The 21,639-nt window shown below is 36.2% G+C and overlaps 1 protein-coding gene across 2 annotated transcripts in view; it reads left to right on the top strand.

Annotated features, from left to right (window-relative positions):
- Window positions 1-21,639, top strand: part of roq (roquin) — a 152,038-nt gene that overhangs the window by 122,921 nt on the left and 7,478 nt on the right. Inside the window, exons 12-14 of one of the 2 annotated variants that reach the window (XR_010733346.1) lie at window positions 3,510-3,606; window positions 9,063-9,229; window positions 19,330-19,416. The gene's annotated coding sequence lies outside the window, so the exon portion shown is untranslated. Of the gene's footprint in view, window positions 1-3,509; window positions 3,607-9,062; window positions 9,230-19,329; window positions 19,417-21,639 lie in introns of those variants that run through there. The other variant, XR_010733347.1, reaches the window with a different exon arrangement.

Here is a 21,639-nt window from a genome sequence, read left to right on the forward strand (position 1 = left end):
GCTCACACTATTCAAACATCCAAGAAAAATGGTAAATTAATTTAAATCACATCTCTCTTTGATGAAAAATCGTACTCGATAGTGACGAGGAGACTATTGTTCGTCTTTACAGAATTTCTACTCAAATTACACATAATGAAATGATAAACCTCATGTGAAAAAGAAACTCAACCATTAGGTTTGAAAGACACATTTAAGTATGTTTTCCTACATTGTTCCGCAAAACAGGTCGACAATGATAAATGCAGGCGAACAAAAATTAAAAAGAATGTAGGAAATCTCGGGAACTAAGGAGATGCCGACAAACGAATAAAGCATCCTCGATAACTTTTTTGGCGAAAAGTCTACCACACTGACTGAATTGTATAACTCGTCGCTTGTTTTCGGACCAGAAGGAAAAGTTCGATTTTTTCGATTATCGATAACCCGTCATCAATAATCATTAGGTTACATAATCATTATGTGAGTTTAGGTTTATCATTAGAACGCTTTTTGCGCAGATTGCGATGAAATTTTCCAGTTATCCATAGAATTGTATTTTTTAAACTAGAAGTCGGTTTGATTTAAACTTCGTTAAAAAGAGAATTTGTTTCCTTACACAATGAGCTATTAAATGTTGGAAATAGTATGGACCGAAGCTATTTTATCTATAAAAAAAAGTTATTATAATAAACATGTTGTTTCACCTATCCGTAACGCACTTTGTTGGTTGTTTAATTAAAAAATTGACGAAAATTTTAAAACACACTGTAATGATCATTCGGCCTCATTAATTTTTAAAATGTTGAAACGTTTTATCCGAAGTAATTTAACACCGACGTGCGTCCGAAACGTATTTCAATCGATATCCTCAAAGAAGACATTCTGACAAATTAATTATTTAAGAAAATCTATCACGTCATGGAGCATTTAAACCCACCTAAGTCCGAACATGCAGTATTAAAGATGGCGAGATCGTTCACATCAACGATTTTGAAGTACTTATTGCCATCGCGAGTTAGATATCTCAGAGCTGTGCGCTATGAGATTCAAACTTGACATAAATACCGATAAAACGGAAATATCTCATTTTTACATTTAATATAATTATTAATTTTCTGATGACGATGTGCTTCGAGAATTTGAATAACGTTTGCACGCTTGCATGCAAAATAGCGAACACCTATCATAGAAAATTATTAATAATGAGCGGTAAATCTTACGCTTTGACTTAATTACCATTAAACTTTGAATTAATTATTCTGATAAATACAGGTTTTGTAACATGAAAATTTTTAAGTGTTTCTAATTAATTTTGATAACCTGAAAACAAGTCTGAAAACAGAATTTTTATATCGGCCATAGATATTCTTTAACATGTATAATTATAATTTACAATAAACCATGCGACGACATATGTATGTATATGGTGATCTATATGTCCTGTTAAAACAAGTCTGTTTATTACATCCATACGGTATATTTTTCTTGATCATATTGCGTTTATTAGTAGTTCGGCTTCTGAGGCGATGATGTTTTCGATGTGTTGAATACTAGTATGCAATTGGGGTATTGGGGTATAGCAAATATTGTTGTTTCCTTTGCCAATTGGGCAGCCGTACGCGAAATCATCATTATGGCAGGAGTGGGCATCACATCAGCTACTAATTCCGGGACTAAAAATGTTTACAAATTAACCACTATATGATCGCAAAAAAGTGTTACCTCTACCTTTTCATATTCAATTGGCGTTCATAAAGAGCTTTATTCAAAGAATAGATCAGAATAGAAGAGCATTCTTCTATCTGATAAAACGAAAATTTCTGAGAGCTAGTGAAGTAAAGCTAGTGAAGTAAAAATTGAAGAGGGAACATCTGCGGGTCCACGAATAAGAAAAATCATAAACTAATGAAATATTTTACGATATGCTAAACAGGGCTAGATTAGGAGCTTATAAAACATTATCTTGGAAATGTGAAAGCTGACAGTCATCAAGATATTGTGAGTGGACTACATAATGCCTATAAAGGAATTGGATGTATCATGTCTATCAAAATTAATTTTCTGGACTCTCACCTCGATTAAGTGACGGGCATGGGGAACGGTTCCGCCAAAATATTTCTGCCATGACAACACGATATCAAGACAAATGAAGTTTCATTTTGCTTGCTGATCATTGCCGGACATTGTTAAGGGATACTCTAGTCACAAAAAAGCGTCGAAAAATATAGAAAGTTACATTTTTATCTACATTTAAAATTAATAGTGAAATACATCTGTCTTTATGGTTTGATAGAAAACAACGTCTTATGGAAAAAAAAAACTGTGGGTAATATAAAAAAATCTAAGGCCAATATTGGCTTTTTTGGCGAGATTTTAATAATAAACACCTTGTTTCGTTCAAGTCAAAAAACCATACATTTTTATTTACTAGTGTTATCAGTTCTATTATTTATTCTAGATTGAAAATCATTTAATTCTGCGTATTGGTATCTGACTCATGGATTTTGCATGTTAGGCATCGTCGGGTATATTTGAGAGCGAAATTGTCAAGACTTTGGTACCATTGAAAAGCTTTTCGAAAATGCTTTCGGACGATATATCGCAACCATGCCCGTGTTATTAAAAAAAAATTACTTGGGTTGCCTGGGATGCACGTGGCAGAGAGTAGTGCGTTCATCGTGTCCTCAACCATCTTCCCCCTCATATTATGGTAGACGTACTTGTGGATTTCATTTCCACTACTGGCATAATTTTCAAAATATTAGTATTTTTAGTTTTATAAAAACCCGCCCTGCATAATATATTAATACATTGATAAAGTTCATTGTTCCTTCGGAGGAACTAGGTATCTTGAACATATGTGCCTAGGGAGAAAAAAAAACTTCGTTTCACCTGAAATAAGAACGTTCAAGAATAAATAACTGTCGTGCTTGTTGCTAATGCATCACGCCCTTGAATAAAATATCCACGACAGTACAGTATATTATACAACAAGGTTGTGAAATATATTATTATGACCCGAACGTCAACTTTAAGTTCCGAAGAGCGCAGCGCTCAGGGGTCTAGACGTGAGGGTCATTTCAGAACCGCGGTATGTTATACTATTATCCATTACTAGGTATCACTAGCTTTTATAATATTACCATAAACTTACCTAAATTAAAAACCCCTACGGTGACGTTTCATTTGATACCCATTTCCATAGCAACCATAATTAAAATAATAATGGGTGATCACGACATTGAGGCCAATTAGCTACCTATGTAAGTACATAATGAAGAATATACGTGTCATTTTTATACCGAGTTATTGCGTGTACTGAATGACTGTGCAGATGGTTTTCTCGCTCTTTTTCTAAAACAGTTGAACAACGGGTTAATAATGCCACGTATCTGACTCATTTACCTAGTTACTTAATCCAGCCACAATGTCGTTACGATCTCATTGTTGTTTTAATTATTGTTGCCATGGAAATGAATGTAACATAAAACTTAATAACTAATACTGTAAAAAAATGGCATTTCCAGGTGGAGGCATGCTACGAACTAGGATTTATTTATGGACAGCAGTATACAGGGTGATTTTCATCTGTATCCTTTTCGATTTTTACTATGCCTGATTTTGGTGAGTAAAGAATGTACAATAAATTTGAAAATACATTTTGTGCCTCAAACGCCTCAAATCTCGAGTGGTTCCAAAAACACTAAATTTTTGAGAAAAAAGCTTCGCTTTGAAATCTGTCAAACAACGATTTCTAACTATGAGGTCGTCACGAAACGCATCATTAGGGGAGATGAGACTTTGATCTATGCATAAGACCAGGAAGCAACCGGCCCACCGGGCGAAAACCGTGTAAAAGATGAATCAAAATTGAAAAAACCGCACCAAAGTCATTCCAAAATCAAAGTCACATTAAGAGCTTTCTTCGATGATCGCGGTGTTGTGCATTATGAATTTCTTCCGCCAGACCAAATTCTTAACAAAGAATATTATTTGAGCATTATGCGTCGTTTGCGTGAAGCTATTCGCCTGAAGAGGCCAAAATTATGAGCAGAGAGTTACTCGATTCTTACGCCACTGTAATGCACCATTCCACACTGCTTTCGTTTCTCGAAAAGATTTTGTGAAAGACACAAACCATATCGCTCCGAAGCCACCGTATTCGCCTGATTTAGCACTTTTGGCTGTTCGACTACTTCAAAAGATCGTTCGGGGGATACAATTTCAACTCGATTGTGGAGATAAAAGTCGAATCGAAGAATGTATTGAAGCCCATCCCGAAAAAAAACTTCTCTGACGATTTCGAGGATTGGAAAAAACGATGGCATAAGGGCGTTGTGTCGCACGGGGAGTGCTTTGGAGGCGATCAAATTTTACCCTTTTTTTTTTTTATTACAACAGTACTCGAATATGAATCTTCATCTGCAAGAACGGAGAAATTGCCTGAAGATAACATTCTAAAACTCCTTAAATTTCTGGCTGGTTTAGCTTCTTGAAGTTTTTGGCCCAGAAAAAAAAAACTCCTTCCTATAAGTGAACGTGGCTAACGTGGTTAAAGTGACACTCTAGTTCTCTTACAAGTACAGTTTGAGATGGCCATCAATCGACTTCATATTGCCGCTTTTTTTGCATATTGTGATAATGTGCAGATGTTGACTCTACACATGTTTATCGCCTTCACGTTGCACTTCTTATAGGCAATTATATTATAACTTATCCACAATGTCGATTCTATGAAACAATAAAACATACAAACACTCCATTCACCTCTCTATAACCATTCTGAGGTAGTTGATCATTTTCCAATCAGATAAGGAATAGCAGGATACCCAACTAGGTATATCTCAATATCTGTGCTATGAGTGACGTTTCCAATATATCAGAAATAAAATATTCACTTAATATTCCGCCATGCATCATACGTATTTATTGCTGGTATATAACGGAAACACGTGACTATGGCTTATAGATATAAAAGGGAGAAGAGCTTATTTCAAGTTTGTTTCAGGAATTTTAATGTTATACCTACGATAATTCAGACGATCAAGATTGTAACATGGTACAGGGTGTTAATCGGGCGCCGACGTACCACTGGGCAATTTTTATTTGAATTTAAGGGAGATTGTTCAGATGATAAGCATGTGGGTCCGAAAACGCTTCGTTAGGGAGATACAGGATGTCAAAACTTGAAAATGACTCTCGGTCTTCTCTTTGCAGTTTCTAGAATTTATGGCACGTTTATTCTAAATTTGTGGTAATCATAATCTCAAAGGTACACACGATATGAAGTCACGGTTGATGCTGCATATCTACAGGGTGGCCTTACTTTATGATGGGAGGTTTGCAGTACCGTGCTGGTATGTTATATCATATATACATATGTATATATATACTCTGAAGATTGTCACCTTTAGAAAATATAAATTAAAATGATCATAAATTCTAGGTGTAAAGGAAACATTGAGAGCCACCTTGATATTGCGACTCGTTAAAGAAGCATTTCGGCATCCATGCTCATATGAAGAATTTGTGTTAAAACCGAACTGGGAATTGCATTGTCACGTATCGACATATCGTTAATTACACCCTATATAGGGTAGAGTGCCTCACATGGATGCCACTGCCTAAAAATTCCGGAATGAACGCAGATGCTTTTCAAGTGCCTCTTGTTTCTTGCTTCCAATCCTAACTAATGAGAAGACCTGCATAGTCATCAAAAATGAATCTCGCCTGACAAAAAATGGGAAAAAAAATCTCCAAAACTACAGTATCCACTACAATTAGAACAAAGCCTAGTTCACGTACAAAAGAAAGCCGTTTGTGTTTTTCCTGAAGTATGCAGGGCGCATTATCTCGGCAGGCGGCTGGAGAGCAGGAACGTGCTGGAGAGGAGTTTTTGGCACGAAAATACCTTTTGTAAGGCCCTGGAGGGTTATAATTAAACCCGGGTGTAATCCGAGCCTGCTTCTTTTTGTCGTGTGTTTGTTCCATTTGCATGTGAGAAGAGATTACATTGTTTCAATCTTTGCAATGGACGTAATTCGATATTGGAGAGCACACACACGGGGTCCTTTTTTCATTTTTTTTTTGCATGAAAGTGGCTTTTTTTGGGGCGAATCTGATATCTCCACATAATTTAATTCAAAACCATCTCATGAAGGAGGGTAAATCATTTTTGAAACCTTTCGTTAAGCAAACGGCCGTTTTTCCATCAATCGTTTTAAATTTGCGTTGTGAAACTGCTCAGGCCTAGAAGCATTACGTGAAACTCCAACAGATATTCTTCAAGAGAGCCGATAATATTTGAGACAGAAAAAATCGTTCGATGCTACCAAAATCTGTAGCAGCTACAAATATTATCTCTGGCTTGTGAACGAGTGCGGTTGAATGCGCAAAGGTTCCAAGAAGGACTGAATAGCCATTTGGGCATACCTACGAAATTTATAAACACGTTTAACTTTTTGGTTAATGTAACGTAAATAAGGCGGGAAAATAACTGCTAATGCCACTTTTGCGGGAACATGGCACCTGATTCCAGCGCTGGAGTGGAAAAGTATAACTTTCCGCACTGAAATATTTGCGAGAAAGTGGGCTTAACCGCGTGTGAATTGAAAAAAAAACAAGTTTAATTTGAGCATCCTGTATTTCTAAAACTGCCAACTTTCGGAATAATGACCATTTAGGAACAGCCTGTTTAACTCCGATTGCCTAGTTCGGCACCGTTTGGTTTCCTCATAAAGCACCATTGTTTATTGGTTACATCATGTTTTTTCGTTTATATGTAAGCTGGAATTAAAGACAAATCAACTAAGTGCAAGATTTACTGCTAGTTGATTACAGTATAGGCCAATAACGGTGATGATACACGTTAAGATAATTTCTTAATAGCATTAAGACCGGCTTTAGGTATTTCGATGAAAGATAGAGGTAGAGAGAATTGGGGACAAAAAAGGAAATAATTGTGGGTTGAGCCTCGATTAGGGAATAAGGAAATGAAAAGTCATCTAGATTATATTAGCCACTTCATTAAAAAGATGACAAGATGAGATAAAAACAGGTGCAAAATATGGTTCTTCGTCTGGTCGTCGCGATGTCCTGTTTAGATAAGAACAAGCTGTATTTTGCTCGATTGTGACACTGGGTTGTGGGCAACATAATCATGATAACAATATAATATTTCAATTTATTGGCTTGTTTCGAGAAAACAGCTGCCCGGTGCCTGTTAATACAGCCAATATGGCGGTTTATAGTGAAGTGTGGGGGGTTACAACTCATCTCTTAAGTGACAGAATATTTGTATAAAACATCACAGAATCGTGACCAATACTTATTTCCGAGAGTACGTGAATGTTCGAATTTAGCTATAATTGTTTTCCTCTCTTAATGGAAGAAGATAACAGCGAAAGCCTTAAAAGACGATATCAGCATTACAGCACGACACTGAAAACACTACAAAAACCTAGACGTGCCTCGAAAAAAGAAGTAGATTATGGTACTCCAACGGGGAGTCATCAAGACTAATTCGGGGCAAAGAGGCATAAATCTGGCTAGTTTTTATGCGGATGCGACTTAAAAGGTCTCTGAAGATTTCCCGAATCGTAATGCGGAAGGATGAGCTGAACGTGATGCGCTTGAAGAAGAACAATTTACCGCATTAGGAGTTAATACTGGCTTACGAAGAACTGAGCTTTTTGCAGGAAGTAATATGGCCATTGATAGATATAATGTTACGCGTCAATGGATGGCTGTTGGGTGTGCACCTGTTTGAGGTGTTTTCTTCTACATCTTTTTGCGAAAATGAATCCATTGTTGCGTTTATCAAAAGCGGACGATCCTTAAGAAGAAAACTTTACTCCAATGTCGAATTTCTATTCGTACTAACTTAAGTGGGTCTTCACACGCGACCCACAATGGATGGACGCTCTTGCATAATACGCCGTCATTAAAAGAAATTTATTTTCGGTTTCGCCTTGTTCACTAGATCTCCAATAGAGATGTGAATGTGAAATGTGGATTGAGGAAATCGTAAAAATTCTTTATCAATTCGGGACAAGACAATTCATAGGGGTTTTAACACCTAAGAGGGTCGTCGGGCGAGTTTAAATCATTCGCAACAATGTAGATGTAACGGAAGTGATTAACATTGTTTTTCCTTAATTTTAATTAAGAATTTAATCGCTGGGAGTTGAAGATTTGTTTGAAAAATCGTCGCTTTTTTCTTCGCCTGCTTTAGTTCTACCGATTTCCTTTGCTGAATTTTTTCAAACTCTTTGAACGCCGAGATTGTGGAACGTTTCTAAATATTTCTCGGAAGTTGTTGAAACTTCTGACGAAGGATTGAGAATTTGCATTTAACTTACACTAGCTAAAACATTCTAGTTTACTGCAGACACCTGCTTATCCGACGTTTAACAAATAGTGTCTGACCTGTCATGTCTTGGATTGAACAGGTCAACGGACATGAAAAACTGTAACGTCATGATCAATACTTACGTCATAGGCTGTATCAATACCGTTTACTTGCCTATGCTACAGAAGTCTCAGGTCATAATCGTTAGCATTATTGCAGAAGTAGGTACAATGAATATGAAGTAACTGATCAAGTTCAAAAATGGAAATTTGCAACCCAATCTGATTTGCAGTTGTTCTATTGATGGCAGTTGATTATTCTAGATTGATGACTGATAATTCTGAATACACAACTAGCCACAAAATAAGTGGTTAATTTTAAAAAATGAAGTAAAAAACTCGGATTTTATTTCGAAACAAGGCACTAACAAGCGATAGAATAAATAGATTTAAAAAATGCTCATTTTTGGACAGAGTGTTTGTAAATTCACTTTCTGCGGCATAGCCTTCGATATTAATATTTCAGTTATTCCTGTTTTCAAAATATTCCCCTTTGAAATTTAGTAATTTTTGGACTTTCGGAAACTTGCGAATAGTTCGAGCTGTGACGAAATGGCTTTTACATTGCTTTCTTATTGTTACTCGTACAACTAGGTAGTAATAATGAGGGTCGAGTTTATCGGTTCCCCAAATTGAGAATTTATTTTGTACCATGTTCATTTTATCCCCAGCTACTATTGATGGCAAAAAAGACTTGGACTTTCTTGCTCATCACCGCCTACCAAGAATGCCGATGCAAGAACCAATCCAAGATCAACCTTCCAAGATCGCATGAAGTACGAGAGTTGGTTGCGAGCGTCTTACACACACACACACACACGTGAGGAATTTGTTTAAGGTAGATTACTGTTATTGAGACGGCAATGTATTTCTTCTGGACATCAAAATTTACGAGGGTCGGGTTTGGGCGAATCAAGCTTAAGCCATGATTCAACACTTCAACTCGGCCTTACTATCATAATTTTAACTTTAACATCAACATTACAGCCGGTGATTCTCCCTTTCTTCATGCCTCCTCGCAACGACTTAATTAGAAAATGAATTGTCAAAATGCTAATAAACCTTTACAACCAACAAAACCACGCACCACGGTTGATTGCTCAACAACTAAAGTAATACATCATTGAAAATTAACACCCACGGAGCTTTTTTATCACCATTTACCGTTTGGCTCGTATTTAATTTACCACTTTTATTACTTATCACCTACGGACTCATAATTATAAGCATATTATCGAACTTTTCATTATACCTAGAGCTATTAAACTAAGTTACTGTGCTTCAGGACATTCGTCTCCGCAAATCCGGGTCATTGTTGCTTTCGCACCCGGGTACATAGTTTACTTGAAGAATTTTCACATGAAAAATTAATATTAATGCAAATCCGAAACAGCTAGGTTCCCGAGATTCAGATAAAAATTTTAATATATTTTTTTGATTATATTTTTGTTGAATAATGCGACATTTTAATTACTTTTTACACATCGAGAAAGATGATGATCTCATGATCATTCACGACCCACTATTGTTGACGACTCAAATATTTGCGTAATTTTTTTTGTTCGTCGATAGAGGGCATTGCATAGCGTGATAAATCTGTACGTGAGTTTAAATAACCAAATGAAGATATTATGGGTTAAACTCTCATAACGCGTCTGTACTTTAATTTATTTCACTACGGGGCTATAAAGATAACAATTATTATAATAGAAATTGTTTGTCAAGAACGAATACCTACTAACACGAGTCGTTTCAGCATCAAAGACACTTCTTATAAGTGTTCAAGAACGGTAAGGTACCTCGAGCTTGCTGGTCAGCAACAGTTTCCTCGCTGTTTTTTTAGCTTTAGTAACTGGGAAATGCGCTCTACTGTCTTTTGCGCAAATGCGGTAAACAACGCTTCAAAATAGACAGGCCTCATGAAAATAAATTTACCCATTTTAACAAGGTATTTACCATCATACCCGGTGTTCCTCAGCAAAATAGTTTCAAAGAGACAATGCCCACGTCTTAAAGTGAAACGATAGCCCGCAGAGCTTCCTGCTAACTTCTAACCAACGCAAAGAAACATTTTAAATATAGTTTCTAGCGGTTGCTACTGTAATTGGCCAGTCCTGCTTTTCATAGATTCATTGCCTGCAACATGGCTAAAGAAAGATAATAACCGCAGGAATAAATAACCGCTGTTTACGAGACAGTAGCCTGAGCCACATTGTCATCGGCGACTTATTTAAAGCCAAATAAATTAAACTTTGTTTTATAACCACTTTTAAGGTAAGTAAAAATCGTATATTTAGGAAGAGTGATGGTACTTAGGCATGTGCATGAGTGTATGACAAGATTCGAAAGATACGCTAATTACTTGAGCAAGTTTAACGAGTTTCGGGGAAGTCATAAGTAGTACTCTTCAAAATGGAGTAAAATGGACTGAGTTATCGACACTTCCGATTATCGTTCCATGAAACCAGAAAGTTTATTATTCACATTATCTACTGTCCAGACTTGATTTCACAGGTTTCTTCAGAGAGCAGTGTCTTCCTTATTGTATCAAAGACGTCTGGGTTCCAGGATAGAGATATACTCATCTAGAGGGTCCAGACGTCCTTAGATAGGTCCAGATGTTTTATTTCTGCTGAAAACGCTGTTCTTACGTCAATGAGGCACGGTGCCTTTCGAAACCCCAGTTTTCTTTCTTTGATTGAAAAATTCATTTTTACTTTAATAAGATTAATTGACTAGTTTTTCATTGCGCGACATGCGTACTTCATCAAGTACCACCTTGAGTGACGTGGAAAATAAAACTTTGTGAACGGTCCCTTATGACTGCTGCTGCGCCGTCGACACAGGCTTGTCGTAATTTTCACAAGAGTAGACTGGTAAGTAGGTGACCAGAAGAAGTAGCCATCCCCCTCTGGAGGTAATTTTTGGGCACTTTAAATATGATTGTGTCACCATGTAATGTTGCGGTAATCACTAGGGATCCCAGCATATTCTGTAATCGCCGCATCAACACCCTACTTTGACTGCATCGGTAATAATTCCATTGTTGATTGCCTTACGGAGACCCAGCAGAATATCCATCGAAATAGAATTCAAATAAACAGATGATCTTTGACATTATATGGTAGGAGGTATGTTCGAATGATTTATTGCTATTAGATGTACTGTTTGATCCCAAAAAAAGGGTCTTGAGAACCCCTTCTTTCTTCAAATGGGCCTAAATTAACTTACCTCGACTTTAAGCATAAATGACGTTCTCAGTTGAGATAATTAAAACGATTGAGTCACGTATGTCACGACCGATTTTGGGAACATATGTAGATAACCCGGTCTCGACTAGTTTACGCAGTCATAGATTCTGAACGAGAATAGTCTTTTATTGTAATCATAAAATTTATTGTTGTAATTTTTTTAGTAAGAGATTTATGACTTTGAAAAGCTAGAAAATAAGAATTCATCGTTTATCGCTCAATAAAGAAATTAAAAAGTTATCCATTCCTTGAATAATTTGTATTTGCAGGTAACCGTAAATAATTGTTAAGGTGATTTGTGGTCGAGTGCACATGGAACTTTCTTAATGTTTAACAAATAATGAAAATTCCTGGCATCTTGGTTTACCAAGATCGTTATGAGCAGTTTGTTCGTGGACACTCTGGAATGGTCCACTCCCCTACACCTGTTCCTGATCAAAGAGTTCACTGCATCCTTCCAAGTCGTCGACGAACAGCTATGGGCGACCCTAGCTGAATCCCCTCTGCTCAAGGTCACGGAGCCTCTAGAATTCCAGTGCCGCAGTCCGGTCGATTTAATTAAGTTTGCAGAGAAAGTTTAGGAAACAATCTCCCCCAATTTCCTTGTAGCTAATAATTTTCAAAAACAATTCAAGGCTCCTTTGACGAACTTTTTTATTTTAAAGTGGGTAGGTAACATATTTTAAATCTTGATAAACAATGGTTCTCGGCAGTATCTTTGAGAATACACATGCTTATTAATTTCTGAGTAACCGTTTAAAATATTTTGATGATTCTGGATGTTCATCCATAAGGAATGCGCATATTTTGCTATAAATAAAATATGTATTGTTATTTCTACCAGTGTCACATTGATCATTTGTGAAAAGAAAATGGTAATCCAATGATTTTTCGCAAATAGTATATTGGGCATTTAGAAGAGAAAGCAACACATTCGAAAACTTCGTAGAAAGAAGAAAACTCAAGAGAAGTTTCTTCAACCATATTGAAAAAATAATTAAAAAAAAGGTTCTGTAGTCAAGGTTTTAATCATTTAATATACAGGGTGTTTCCTAAGTATGATACGTAAATTTGGAAGCATATTTGGTTGCTAAAATAAAGGTAATTATGTTATATAAATTACATCTCAAAAATGCTTCGTTGCGGAAATGTAGGGTGTAAAAATGTCATTAAAAAATTCCGTGGTAACCGCGGTACGCCAGTGTTCTTTTTCAATATTTTTACCTTTTAATTGTTTTTTCGATTCGGAAGGAAAAATGCCGTTTTCCTTCCAAATCTAAAAAGGAATTAAAAAAGAAAAAATATATTGAAAAAGAACACTCGGGGACAACATTTACCACGTAATTTTTAACGAAATATTTACACCCTGTATTTCTGTAACGAAGCATTTTTGCGATATAATTTATATAACAAAATTACCTTTATTTTAGCGACAGAATACGCTCCCGACGTTACGTACCGTACTTAGGAAACACCCTGAATATGGCCGACAATATCCGTTAACTCTCAACAAGGTAAATAACATACCGACAAAAGATTTCTGTTCTGCTCTTTCCGTATAAATTATGTTTAAAGTTTACACATTTAAAATTAGACTTGAGTTGCAAGAAAATAGTGTCTTCAACTTGTAGGAAAATCATATTCTTGGTCTGTAATATTATTATTTTGCCTTATGTTCTCGGCGGGGAAAAGGTTAATTTCCTACTACACGTGCATTGTATATTCTATTTCTTTTTCCAGGAAAACCAGTAAAAATCGACCATACTGTATGTTTGTAACGTTTTTGCCAGAGGCAGAGTTGTTTATTAGAATTTTACCTTTTCAAAAGTACGTTAAAATACTTTTGAATCATCCTATATGGCTCCTGCCTAACCTAGCTTTCCGTAACCACATCGTTGGTAGTAGGGAACAGAGAACGAAGGGGGGAGGGTATGTCTTATTTGATGTTGACGAGGGACCATCATTTTATACATTAAAATAGTTCTGGGTAATGACATTTCGCCAAAAGCCACAGCCTTCCCCTGCTGGAGCCCTTTGGGTGTTGGATGAAAATCAGTACCTCTTTCTACTTACCAACTAAAATTTTGTATATTCTGGATCCTATGTACAGTTCTTCAATTCCCTCGCAGACTTTTCTTTATGGCATCGTTTGGGTATTCCGAAATTTCTCATCGTAATTTATTAGTGCTTTTCTGAGAAGTATAATAAACGTTCTTTTATCTGCTGACCAACGAAGTTTAAGAAGGAAGTCAGTAGGAAGATTGCCTCCCAGGATGAACAGACGATGGTTGATTTGACGGAACAAGAATGAAGCTATGAGGTCGTAGACGCGTCGACGTTTTTCTATGTTAAACTATCCATCTGAGCAATGCGATTGCTTTGTGAACAAAGTTCAGTAGTTTTTACCCACTGATAATGTCAACATCGACAATTGCGTCGTGTACGTACTCTGGAGGTGTTTTAACTTTTGGATTAGAAGACCATCCTATCCAGATTTTTTACATTTATTAAGGGTTACTACGCTAGATAAAACAAACTAAAATATATTTACTTCTTGATTTCTGAAGGATTTATTATTTAACCAACACGTCAATTAAAGAAGGCAGTTAATGCAGATGGTTTTACCCGTAAGCGAAATAAACGCGTTAATATAAAACAGATTAGTAATCGCCCATTAATATACGAGTTAGTAATAATATTTTTATGTCGGCAACGGGGAGTGGTCACGGTCCTTGAACAAAATCTAATATTGAATTTAATGTAAATCAAAATAGTTCATTATCTCAATTTGAGTGACAAGGTGTTTGATAGTTATGCGTAGGCGCAGCCCGCAATTCATATGAGCATTATTGGAATAATGCGAGTTACCTATTTCAAAAATTCCAACTACATGACAATGACAGAATCATGCCATGTAGGAGCATTTATGGAGGTCATTAATGAACGAATTTAGTATGCATTAAACAAACATGTTAAGAGCCAGCCGACGGAAATAGTTATTCAACCAATAAGTGTGTGACGAAAGTGATTATTAATAGAAGCGATTTAATATTTGAGGGCAACCAGTTGAAGAGATGAGATTATTAATTTTTGAGAGAGATGGGGTGGTGTTAAGGCCCGAATCTGGAAACTGTCGACGAGTACTGTCACAACATCTAATTGACCTGTACCCCATATTATTGTTTTTAGGACCATGAAAATAAACAAAAACACACTAAGAAATTTTCTACACTGCTGTAAATAGAAATCTAAATCTATTTTATTGCAATAGTAAACTAACTTTATGGGTTTAAATAAACATACTTGCTGTAATGGCAGAAACCACATTCTGTTGTTAGAAAAGTAATGTTTAGGTCAAATTTATTTTCTATTGCAATAAAATTAGTTTAACATAGATTGCATTTCTGTTTTAGTAAAAATTTCTGCAGTAACTTATGTTATTTTTTCTATGACAATCATGAAAACAATCTGTGTGTGTAAAACATAATATTGAAGACCTAAACTACACAAATACCGACACGGACGGGGCCTAAGGATTCATGCATGACTACATCCAGCCCATTTTGAAACTAAATGTACAACAGCAAGTTTCCTCAACATTAAAAAATGTTAACTGAAGACAGCGTTTATGAACTTAGCTTGCCATTTGAGGCATATTGAGGTCGATCAAACAAAAAAGGGAACTATGTAGACACACTTACTACTTCAACAGAAATATTAAGACCTTGGTAGACCAATATTGACAGGACAAATGGTTGTAAGCATGCTTAGAAAACCTATACTGCCACATCAACAATATACTAACATCATATCCATGGAATAGAAGATTGGAAAATCCATTTATGGACATTAATCAGACATTTCAGCCCGTCTGGCACGGTGATCTACTGTACTAATTATGCAAACTTCAAATGCCAAATAACAAATCTTGATATCAAAGAGCAAATGGAAGTACGAATTGTCGATACTTTTTCTTTCTGCTTCTCTCTTGAACAAAGGCTCCCTCAGAGACTGCCGCTTTCACCCTTTCTTTGTAATCTATAATGCCAAGATCAAAACAACCATGTCTTAAGCAAAAAAAAATTGGAAACAACACTGCATGCATATTGTAATATGCTGATGATACTGCACTTATTGTACATGACAAAGTCTCTACGGAAAATCACTGAAGATGTTGTAGAAAGACTTCAGGCTAACACACAACACAATGACATGTTTCCATAAGTGGAGACTCACGAATTACCTGAACTAATTGTCGCAACTGAACCATTCTGAGCCCACTCTACCTTGTAAGATCAATAAGACAATTTCACTTCCTTAACTGTCCAAGTATCCTATTGTAGCATTTCCAAATGTATTTTTTATTTTCTTTTCATTTTATAAATTATTATGTATATGCTTGAATCTTACATTGCATATTACTCGCCTCTGGTTCTGGGAAAGTTTACTTGAAGAGACACGATAACACTTGATAATTACTACCCCGAAACATTATTTTCAACTATTTTAATTAGATGTCAACGGAACAACGTAACGACAGCCATCTTCTGATGAAAATCAAAACAAACGTTTTAAAAGTTATAATGACACAAATAAAAAAGGAGTTTGTCGCAAAAGTCTATCTTTCTCTGCCTCATAACACTTGAGAATCCGAAACAAGGATAGACAGCTTGTTCGACGAATTCGGCTCTAAACATCACTTGTGTATTGCCGATATTGATGTCCTTGTCTAGCTTTCGTGCAGGGGCTTCCGTACTCTATCTTACCTGTGACCAGTGACCCACTGACCTGCATGCCGTCGAAGCTATCTCTTTATTAACTAAAACATCCCCTTCAATGGCGCTAAAACACTTGACAGTGAAATGTCTGGAATTCGGGTCAGTAAATGAAGTTTTTGGAAGTGTTTTTTTAAAGAGATCCGGCTATTTAAATATTAAAGTGAGCTTTAAAACAGTTTCGAATTAATTTCAGAGTTTTTTAACATATATTTGGACTTTATATATATGTACATATCATGTCTAAATGTACATATGTTGAAATAGTCGCATATGCGGTGCGGAGGAGCTCGATTGAAGAACGCATGCATGTTACAAAAAATAAAATTGCGTTTTTTTCTCAAGATTGCTGCAAACGGTATAACTTTTTATTTAAATAAACTTTTTTATTATTTTCATTCGGAGAGCATATCCTTAAATCGTGCCGCATATTTGCTAAGCACCATCTATAATTTATAATTTTAAAACGTGCGCGGCAGTTGTAGCTGAGTCTAGTATTGAATTTTTCGTTTTAACTTCATTCAACGTTCACGGACACTGAGAAAGGGCCAAGAGTAACTTTAGCCAAAATCTTGCAAGTCTTGGTAGCGAAATTCGATCATCTTCTTAAGTGCATTATCTCGTATTCCTTAAGGTGTCGCGGGGGCGCCTACTGCTCCTTTTTTGTAACAAAGTATCATCTGCACTGGACTTTTCATGCTTCTTATGCCTCTCCGTTGCTTAGGTTGCCTACTGTGAGGAAATTTATAGTTCGTTATGAGTTGTTGGTCCAAGTTTAGCGAGTTGTGACATCCGAAAAGGCTGCTGCCTTATTGAGGCAACAGGATGATAAACGATTCGAGTGACTCTTATCTTATAGTTCGATGGCCTTTCTGATGTTATAAATAAACTGAAATTAAATATTTAATGTCTTTCGCTTCCCGAAGATATTTATGTCCAACTTATCCACCACGAGTACGAGACTAAAGACTTATTACGTTACTCTCGGAGTTCAGTAAAGTTTTTGAATACATAATAAAAAAAAACAGGCCCCAGGAGCTGTTTCGGTATGAAATCGGACAACTTGACTATTCACCTCCTATTGGTTTCGATGAACAAAATACAATTCACACACAACTGACAAAATATCAACAGGTTTATTTATGGACATAAACAAAGCATTTGACAGTGTTTGGTACAATGGTTTACTAGACAAATCCCAACATATCTACTTCATACTATCAAAAACTTACTCAAAAATCTACAATTTGAAGTTTGAATTGACCACGCACTCTCTTCCTGTCTCAGGGGTCTATAAGTGCATATTAACATCAAAACCCAGTTTTTATTCTCAAATCGCAATATTAATGTAGAATGCCCAGTCTTAATAGGAGACTGTCATACAAATGAATAAAAAACGATGTAAAATATTTGAGAGTATCAATCCATAAAAAATAGAAATAGCACATCTGCAGACCATCGTTAGACTATGGATACGTATTCAATATAACATATGTATATTCAAGTTTTACATTATATTTTTAATTTACTTTTATATTATAACTTTTCACCTGCTTTTGACTTAGCCTTTCCTATAAAGAGCTTGCGTTAATGCTTTACATGTTTTTTTGTTAGTTTTTGTATGTGTATCTTGATACTTGCTCCTAACTGAATTATTATACAGGACTCTTCCTGTACACCACTCTACCACTGACTTAGGAGGTCAAAATATAGAGATGTGATACAACTTAACTTTACCTAAAAAACTGCATATTTCGCAATAGGCGACATCAAAGTTTATTTTGACACTTTTGTGTTGACTGTATTTGAGCAAAATCTCGTAAAGCACTACAGCTACGCCGAATGTGTGTATGTCATTGGCCACGAACAGCTTGCGTGTAGCTATCTTCTACGTACACATGCCTCATGAAGCCATCGAGTAGAGATGTGTGTGATCGGGTGTTGCCCATCATCTTCGTTCCATGTCTGCTTTAGCGCTCAACTCCTTTCGAGGAGTTGTGATGAACTTTTCCTAAATTGATGTTTATCCGAATAAAACTTTTTTATTTTTGAATATTCCTAAAGGAGCAAAAAGTTGCCGCGGATAATTTAAACTCAGCGTGACACCACTCACGAGTTATCACTCAATTTTTCTACGTTTACCTTCATTCACACAAAACTTTTTTCGTATATCTCCCACATAGTGTGAGTAGTACGCGTGTCGAATTCCGAGCTTTTAGTTATGCTAAGCCCAACGTAATACTAAGATATATTAACTAAATATGTGTTTGTGTGATATTTACCAACTCGATTTTCTTAAGCTGAAACTGATTCTGTTTATGGCCATGACTGTTTCAGAATAAATCTGTAACACGAATTAACACCTGACGTGCACCAGATAAACCACAAATAACCAGATGGGCAAAATCAGAATACAATGGCCAGAATAATATTAGAATAATTACAACATTACACCTTAATCGTGAACGGAGAAAACGACTTCAGTGCCATGTCACTTTGTCTTGTAGCCCAAGTCGTTATCTGGAAATATTTTTTCATAAACCCTGTAAAGTCCTTCGTGGGCAGATAAACGAAAATCTCGGGGCCCACTCTCACTTCCTGTCATGTATGGTTCTTGGCAGTAATTAGAAGGTGCGGTCTTACTTAGAGACACTTGGATCATTATGCATCAAAATGAAGACAATAGTGGAGAATTAGGTAATTCTCTTAATTATAGTAATTGAAAGGAGCGGTTTCGTTTTTTCGCGGCGCTTACCTTTCTGTGTACTGATTCTATGATGAATTTTCTAATAAAAGATCAAAGAAAACATGCATTCCCGGCATAATACATAACTTACGATTATTTGCGACACAAAGCCCAACCCAACAACAGCAAGCAACATGTTACCAGTCGTCGTTTTTCTTTTCTTTAGGTTGTCGCGAAAGAGCTACGAGTCTGATGACATGTCCGACGACGGGCCATTTGTATCCATCTGGAGTCCGGACAGCCGGAACTCCCGGAAGAAGATGGATGGAAACGCAGGCCGCCGATGAAAATGGCGTGGCTTTGTCCTGGTTGCCACACACTGCCTTTCTAAATGGTTTCGCTGTCATTGCATCGCCTAAAAATAAAGGAAACACCTTTGGATGCATGCGAAGCATAACAATCCCACTGAAAGTGATGAATGTGGTATTTATTATCAAATTTGTAATGGCCGGGATGTTTTTACTTCATTTTGAAATAAATTTATTTTATGTCCGACTTCATTATAAAGGACACTTTATGATACGCTTTCGCGGCCATAAAGTTACTTATTATAGCCCTAGTACAATAAAACGGGCGAATTTATAACCCCACTAAAATAAGGCGTGTAATATAGGTCTTTAACTGTGGACCTGACAAGGGCTGAATATTGACGGACGGACATAAATTTGCTTTAATAAGTGTTTGAGGTACATATTTTCATTCCAACTCAAGAGGGAAATTATTGCCAAATTAAGATGAAATCAGACTTACAACGTGGTATGTAATACGTGCGCGGTGGGGTCTTAGTCGATACCTTTACCGAGAATCTCAGAAACAATGCTATGAATGAGTATTGAGTGCTAGAGAGCAAAAAAATAACTAGATTTGCTTGATGCAAATGTCACTTTCCGTCACTGGAATCTTCAATGAGTTTTGAGTTCTAATTTAAGCCCGTTAGATTTTTTTTACGCAAAAATTTCGAAATGCACGGAATCACCGAATTGAAGATATCTCGAAAATTCTAAAGATACGAGTGTTCTTGCAGAATAATCTATGGATGTAGAAGAGTTGAAATTATCAGAATGTGTAAGAATATCGACGTTATCGGCACGTATAAAAAAGTTAGATTAGTTTCAACTTTATGTCGTTAGTATGGGACACCCTGTGTAGACATCATAACTATCAAATATCATGTTTTACATCAAATTTCTGTGAAGTATAAACGCTAACGAAGTAATTGATATGTTTATTTTTCTTTCGTCATAACGTTACTAAATCGAGCTTGAACCTTTACATCGTTGTAAATTAGCTGCAACGGATTTCTTATCGCGTTTTATGCAAATATTGTTAGAGGTAATAGAAAATGTGCAATGAAAATTACAAATAATTTTTGGGAAGCGTGCATGATTTCAACTCGTGCTCTTTTTGAGTCTCAGTTTTTAAGTCACGTGAGCATAAAGTTATCGAAAATTATCTATTCATTTTCGTCGTACGAATTGCATTCAAGAAAAGAGAAGTTTTGGAATCACATCTTAAAATACGGCCCGTAAGATGGAGATAGGTATTTCAATTTGCTACAACTTTGCTTGCACGACTAGGAAAATTATCGCGAGAATTGTATTCATCTGTCAAGTTTAATATTTAAACAATGCATTACTAGTTTCTTATTGTTACGCTAAACTGATCATTGGCGAATTACATGCAGCGGTAATTTGTAGCAATGGAATTATGATAATAATTCCATGCTAGTAGTGTTGTAACAAACTCAAATGTTTCAATCCTGCGACCGAATCGTTCAAGGAGATGATTAACAAAATTACCTTCTTCCATACGCTTCGTGCAACGAGAATCGGTCTAAAATGTTTTCCACAACTTTGCATCCGCGCAACTTCAACTGGAAAAAAAGTCTGGTGCACTCGCACCTTCTTCCAACATAATTCGCAGTTGTGGAAATCCGAAAAATTATTGACGGTTTTCCTCGCATTAATTGTTGCCGCACTCACTGATGCAAGTTAGCTCTGTAATTCCCCGAGTGAGCGGTCCGGCGTAAACAACGAAAATCAGCATCACGCTGTTGAAACATCAAATTTGACCGACAAAACGAAAATCTCGGGTTAAAAAAAAAATTGTTCCTTCAAAACTTACAAGTTAACGAATATCTATCTATCTATCTAATTCCTTTCATGCTATCAAACGTGAAAACGGCAAGTCCCAAATTTACCCCACGATGGTTAACGCTAAATTGTAGGCCGATAAGAATTTTAGACAAAACCGCCATTTGTATCGCCATGCCATAAAACGAATTTATTAAATTAGCACAGTTCGGTAGTGGGTTAACGTTATATTATACCAATGGTGTAAGAGAAGGCCTCGGCCAATAAGAAAAGCGCAATTTTAATAATTGCGCCATAAATAATTCGCCATTGCACTTGCAGGTGTGTATTATTAATGCCACCAATTGCATAAGAAGATTCATTGGCGTGTAAGTTGGCAATTT

This window comes from Euwallacea fornicatus, chromosome 24, assembly GCF_040115645.1.
Source record: "Euwallacea fornicatus isolate EFF26 chromosome 24, ASM4011564v1, whole genome shotgun sequence".
Lineage (NCBI taxonomy): Eukaryota > Metazoa > Arthropoda > Insecta > Coleoptera > Curculionidae > Euwallacea > Euwallacea fornicatus.